The sequence below is a fragment of the Lontra canadensis genome, unplaced genomic scaffold (assembly GCF_010015895.1).
Source record: "Lontra canadensis isolate GAN:19392208 unplaced genomic scaffold, GSC_riverotter_1.0 scaffold3, whole genome shotgun sequence".
NCBI lineage: Eukaryota > Metazoa > Chordata > Mammalia > Carnivora > Mustelidae > Lontra > Lontra canadensis.
The window spans coordinates 53,331,363-53,338,094 of NW_022630997.1; positions in this window are offsets into that span (position 1 = coordinate 53,331,363).

The following is a 6,732-nucleotide window of genomic DNA, read 5'->3' on the forward strand; positions in this document are numbered from 1 at the left end:
GCACTGCCGATGGGAGGTAAGAAAAGGAAGATGACTGTTGGTAATTATTTGCAGTAGTTTGGCTCTAAAAGGGAAACAGGAGATTAGAGGGCAGCTGGAGAGAGGTCACTGGATGAGCAAGCACTCGTTCAGTCAACAAATATTAAAATATCTTCTATGTGCCAGGCGCTAAGACAGGTACCAGGAAGGTATTTTCCAGCCCTAATGGGAGGTCTTCCATAAACTATATTTCATGTGATAATCTCAAATGCAGAGTGACTAAATATTTTGTGAGCTGATTCACTGGAACAAATGCAACATCTTCCCTCAGATATAAACCACCTTACTTGATCTTTGTAAAATGATCAAATTTGTGTTAAAATAAAAAAAGAGAAAAATAACATGCCCATCTGTACTTCTTTTTTCTCATCCTCTCTCCTTCCATTCCTTTAGTGTCCCAAATCTGGACAGTCTTACTATTATCACTTATTCAGAAAATATTTTCTAGAATGGTGTTCTTAACCCTACATTCAGAGCCTCTCATAGTGTTATTTGATGTTTCAAATATGTTTTGATCTATAATTTATAGAGCACCCACATAATGAAATATCGGCTATTACCCCCATGGAAGTTTAGAAATGTGAATAAGGCAGGGTTTCCCTAGCTAGACTATAAGCTTTATGAGGGTTTTGGGGACTATTGTGTTTAAAGCATATAGTCAGAGTACTATAAGTGGGATTTTTGTGGTAAGGTTACAATTAAGGATCCTTGGGTTTGCAGAGAAAGGTACACTAAATTCTTACACAAGAATTCAGAAATATCTCTGAAAGAGGCAATATTTGAACTGGATGTTAAAAAATGAGCATTTCAGACAGCAGAAAGTTAGTCAGCAAAATTACAGAGGCAAACCACTTTGTGGAGGAGAGGAAGAGTGAAGAGAAATGGTTTGGTATGGTTGGAGAGGTTATGTGGAAAGTAGTAAATGCACTGATCTGGGATATTGGGAAGCTCTGCTGAGGAGTGCCTAGACTTGATCCTAGACTCACTGGAAATGTCAGGAGTTTTCAAACAAGTGGAGAAGCATGATGTTTAGGAAGAAAACTGGGATCATCAGGAGAGCTGGGAACTAATGGGGACTGGAAGCAGAGAGTACCCCGGATGGGAGGCCACTGCCTGGATGGAAGACGGTAGACAGGGGATGAGTTTCTGGCATGATGATGGCCTTGGAATGTCAAAGGGAAGTTGAACTTCCTGTGCTCAAAGTGGTCGTAATAAGTTAGATGTGTGTGTTTGGGAGGTGCAGTGATGGGGGAGAATGAAGAGGACATCACATGTTCAAGCCAGGGAGAGTGGCAATCCCACTGATTTTAGGGACAGGAAGAAAAGCAAATTCAGGAGATAATAGGGATGAGGATCCAGCCTAGAAAGCATGAGAAAAAGGTATTAATTTAAGACATGTAAGCCATGGGTGTGCATGAAATTACTGTCAAGTGGAAAACCTTGATGAAGGACCACATTTAAGGAAGGGAGAAGAGCCAGCAGAGGAAAATTGAGGAGTTTCTTGCAAGATTGGAAGTGAGATTTCAAGGAAGTCAAGAAAAAATATGGGGATCTCAAGGATGAGGACTCAAGCTGTGATTTTTTTCACCTATAAAGGTGATCCTGAACAGCATGGGTTTGAAATGCAGAGTCCACCTAGCAGATTTTTTTTGGTAAATACAGTGGAGTACTATAAATGTATTTTCTCTTCCTCGTGAATTTCTTAATAACATTTTGTCTAGCTTACTTAGTTATGAGAATACAGTACGTAATGCATGGAACTTAGAAAATGTGTGTCAATCAACTGCTTATGCTATCAGTAAGGCTTCCAGTCAATAGTAGGCTCTTAGTAGGTACATTTTGGGGGAGTGAAAAGTTATATGTGGATTTCTGAGCATGCAGGGTCAGAACCCCTTACTCCTGCGTTGTTCAGGGGTCAACTATATAATCATCTGGTTGTATCTTTCTCTTCCTTTCCCTTCTGGATTGGCCCCGTGGAATGGGTGCAGCTGTCAGTCCTGTATCATGTCTAGGTTCACACTTCATCCTTGCAGCTCCATGCCCTATTAAGCAGTGACTGGCCTACCGTCGCCATCCATCAGTGACTTTCTTTGGAAGCTCCCCATCCCCCAACTACTGAGACATAACTTAAGGAAAGAAGCTCCGTGCATGTGTGTGTGTGTGTTAGGAAGGAACAACAAGGGGGAAGTGCTGGGTGATTTGTTAACTGGGCATCAGTTAACAAAGTTAGTATTTTCCTAATCCAAGCTTCATGTTTGTCTCTAGGAATAATACAATTTTATGGCGATAATAACTACCTCCAAGCATAAGTAGTGTTTTGCCCTTCAGCTTTCATGGTGGGTAGTCAGGCCCACTTTGTTATGTAGTTCATTTTATTTCACTGTTCGAATGACGTGTTTTCCATGAAGAATTTTTCTGGGAATTTTGTATCAGGACAATTTCTTTGGGGGGGAGTAACGCATTTTCTCCTTTCTAACAATAGAAGTTATCGAAGAAATTGTGTTCTCCTTTTATCTAAATTACCAAGAAATTCAAATCCAAAAGGTAACTTAAATTATCTCAAATGTTGACCAATGTAGGTGGCATATGACCATCTTCCTTTTTTTACTCTCAACACTGTTATTTTTATTCATATTTCATTATTTCTCTACTTGGAAGCCACCCCAAATCCTTATGATGAAGAGTCAGGACATAAAATAAATTAAACACTTCCACTGTTAACTAAATGTCTTTCCAGACATCATCTCCTTTGATCATCAGAACAAGCCATTGACTATATTATTACTCCCACCAGAACCTTGGTGAAGTCAAGGACATAAAATTCACTCAGACAAGTACTGAGTGGGATTTAACCCTCGGTCTTCTTTCTCTTGTGACAGTGGTCGTTTCAGTCTATCTGGCTCAGAATTTGTGGGCAGCTGGTTGATGGGTAGGTGGCATAGAGTTGGCTGTGATAGCTCTCATCCAGATGAGAACTAACCGCTGACGTAAGAGGCTAGTATTGTTTGGGGCAGTTTTCTTCTTTACGATGAACTAGTCCGTATTTCTGTCTCCTCCCTAGATTTTATAACATTCAAGAAGCACATGAAAGGAAACTCTCTCATCAAGTATTCTTGATTAAGTTACGAAAATGGAACGGAAGTTCATTCTCCCCCTTCGTATGGTAAGTAACTACTAATTGGAGTAAGATTTGCCTTTCCCCTCCTCCTAATTTCCTCTCAATATTTACAAAAGAAATGGAAATGCTTCTGGTGTGAAGGTAGCATGATTTATGAATCCTATGCAGTCTGTCTTCAGAATATTTCATTAAAAAGGAGAATTTGGTGAAATTTTGGTTTTTATAAATTCTAGTTTCATATGTTTTATCTCGCTTAGAACTGGAGTCATTGTGATCCACATATGAGTTCTGATAATTAAAATAACATAACTCTTCTACCCACTTGATACACACTTTTAATTCTTTGGTGCAAATTGACATGTGGACTCTGAAAAGTCATGGCCACATAAAAGAAAGACTTAGAAATGCCAGATTGCCGGGCAGTGGCATTTCTCTGCATTCCAGAAGCCGTAGTTTGGAGCAGCCACCCTTTTGGCCTGGCACTGACTGTCTTTAACTAGAAAAACATCTCTCTTTGCAAGTGACGAGAACTGAGTCACCCCACGTGAGCAAGATCAGCTCTTAAAGAAAGGGCAACGTTATTAAGTCCTGCCACCAGGCTACCGCGCCTGCGGGACTTAAAATGATTTGAGACCGTTGTTCAGTCCCTTTGCCCACCCGCAAAATCATTTATTTTCACCCTTCATTGTATTTTACTTTTCTTTCCATGTTCCAATGCATGTTTAAAAGAAGAAGTCTATTATGTAAAGCTGTGAACATTCATTAATACATTTCATTTATTCTAACAAATTAGGAAGGTGGGCATCTCCGAATTTGTGGGCAGGCTGCATTAGAGATAACTCTCAAACAAATGTGGGCTCTGTTCTTTAAACTACAGAGAGTAACTCCAACAAAACATTACAAAGTAAAAATCCTTAAGGAGACCTGTAATGATAAATCATATGAACATTCTGTTATTAGCATATAGATTGGATGTATGTAGCAGCTTGTAAAGTGCCTGAGGTTCACTGAAAATAGTTTATTCTGTGTCCAAAAAGTGTATGCAAGATTGAAAATAAATGTTTAAAACACCATATATTATCTACTTATAAATAAAGTGTTTGCAAAAGCAAAGGTAAATGTCAGCCCAGCTCATGAAAAAAATTATCAACAGATTTAAATTTACTGAAGCCATCAATTAATGAGATATTACCATGTGTGCATAAATAACTTAAAGGATAAAATTTGCTGATCCTTCTCTCATATGGATATTTGTGCTAATGATTCAGGATCCTATTTACTCTATTAGTCCCCAAAGTAATTGCTTATTTGAAGAAGTTCTGTCTTATGGGTTTTCAGTTAATTAAATCCATTTGCATTTTATGCACACATTTTAAATTCTCAAGTCCTATTTTTCATAAGCCAGATTCAAATATGTTCATGTAATAATACCTCTCATTAAGGCATTAGTCTTTCATTTTTCAAGGAGCTTTCAAAATAGCCATATGCATAAAATGCTTATTAATGAAATCCAATCAATATTTTAGAAAAGTCAACCCATTAAATGTTTTTTGTTAGTTTGAATTTTCCTATCTGTAATGGTGATTACTATGCTGAACCTACTTCCAATTTCTAACTTTTCGGTTAGCTTAATTTATTCAATGATTTTTTTTTTTTTGCTTTGATTTTGCATCGCAGTTTTTAACGTCTAATATGCCTTTAGAATTACAACCAACCTTTTCCCAAAGAGTAGCTTTTTCAAGGTCTATACATATTAACTGGTTGATCTTGCCAGTCCGGTTAGGATAGCACTAAAACATGAAGCAAAACTTTTCTAAATCTGCAGAACGGAGTATAACAATTCACAAAATTAGGGCTATTTTTAAAAGTGTCATTTTCTCAGAGCTTTCAGATACTTGAGAAGTTGTGAATTAAAGTACACAAGTAATAAAAATTGTAAATACCTTCATTAGCTCCTTCCAAGCTAGGGAGCTTAGATCCTTCCTAGCTTGGAAGCTTGAAGAAGCTACTAAATATAGGAGAGTGGAGGTACACAGAAGAGAGGTCAGGAAGAGCCATGGAATCCATGCCATGTGCCCAGGCTCTAAAACCAAAGCGCATGGCAGGGCCAGATGCTGGGAAGGGCACCTGGGGGCACAATCTGGAGAGCTGACCTGAAACCCAATTTTGAAATCACACCTAACTGAACTATCTCTAGGTGGTTATTAGACGTTTATCTAGTTTACCGTTTATCTAAGCTTAGTCGTTCCTCTGTGCAAAAAAGATACGGAATGCAGAGTCTGGATACATTTAGGTTCCAATTCCAGCCTAAGATTATATCTGAATCAAATAAGGATAGAGTATCCAAAAGGAGAAAAGAGAAGAGGAAGCAAGGGAGGGAAAGAAAGAGGAAGGATAGCCTGAAACCAAGATAAGTATGAGTTATTTTGACCTTCCTGGCAATATTGGACAATAATGTACTTTTGTTGACCTCTTATCATGAGATATAAGTATAAAATGGAAAACATTTTTGATATGCTGAAAGACTCATACGCTTTATAATAAAATAAACAAATTTCATTCAATTAAATCTTATTAATTCTTTGAAGCAATGATCTCTGTAAACTGTAATGCCAATAGTATCCTAAGAAGATAACATTTTCTTGGTAACTGGAATTGCCCTAAGGAAGCATTTCTTCTCATTTAGACAAAGTAGGAATGAAGCACTTGTATTACCACTTGTATAAATTTTTAATACTGAATAAAATATTAGTGTTTAGTGTAATATTGATTCTCAACATAATACCCCTCCGTAATAGCATGCTAATTGGTTAGAATTAAATCAGACAGATTCAAAAACCCTGAGAACACACCATCTAACACTTGTAATTTTTTTTCATTAGTTTCCAGAATTCCAATTAAAATGGAATTAATCTGCCAAATAAAAGGCCATGGTACAATAAAGTTTCCATGCACTGCGTCACGTGCATGTCTTCCTCCTTCCCAGGGCTGCACCCCCATGATGAGATCTAGAAGTGAGGAGGGTGGGAGACGGCACATCATGACTTGTGGGTTCCACCCACTCCATTAACAGCCTTCGAAAGAGGTAGGCAGCCTCTGCGTGTGCCAGCGCTCTTATTTCCCACTTGTGAGACCTGCAGAGTTTTACCTGAAACTTGTAGAGCTGCAGTTTCCTTGTCAATAAAATTACTAATCTAACAGTACCAATCTCCTGGAGTTGTTGAGGAGGTAAAACAGAGATTTGTTGCAACTAGGGATGATTTTGTTTTTCCCCACCAGGAGACATTAAGTAATGTCAGGAGATAGTTTTGGAGGTCACAACTGGGGACAGTGGGCGTGATATGGGTGTCTGGGGAGTCCCGGCAGGGATGCTGCTATTCTGGATGCCCAGGACAGCCCCCCACAATAACAAGAAGTCCTCTGGTCCAAAAGGTCAATAGTGCCAAGACTGAGAAACCCCGGAGAACAAGGACGTCATGTCTGTAATGTCAGCATAATGTCTGACACACAGGAGGCCCTCAGAGAATGTTTGTAGAATTCCATTGTTATTGTCATTATTTGTTTGACAGGGAACT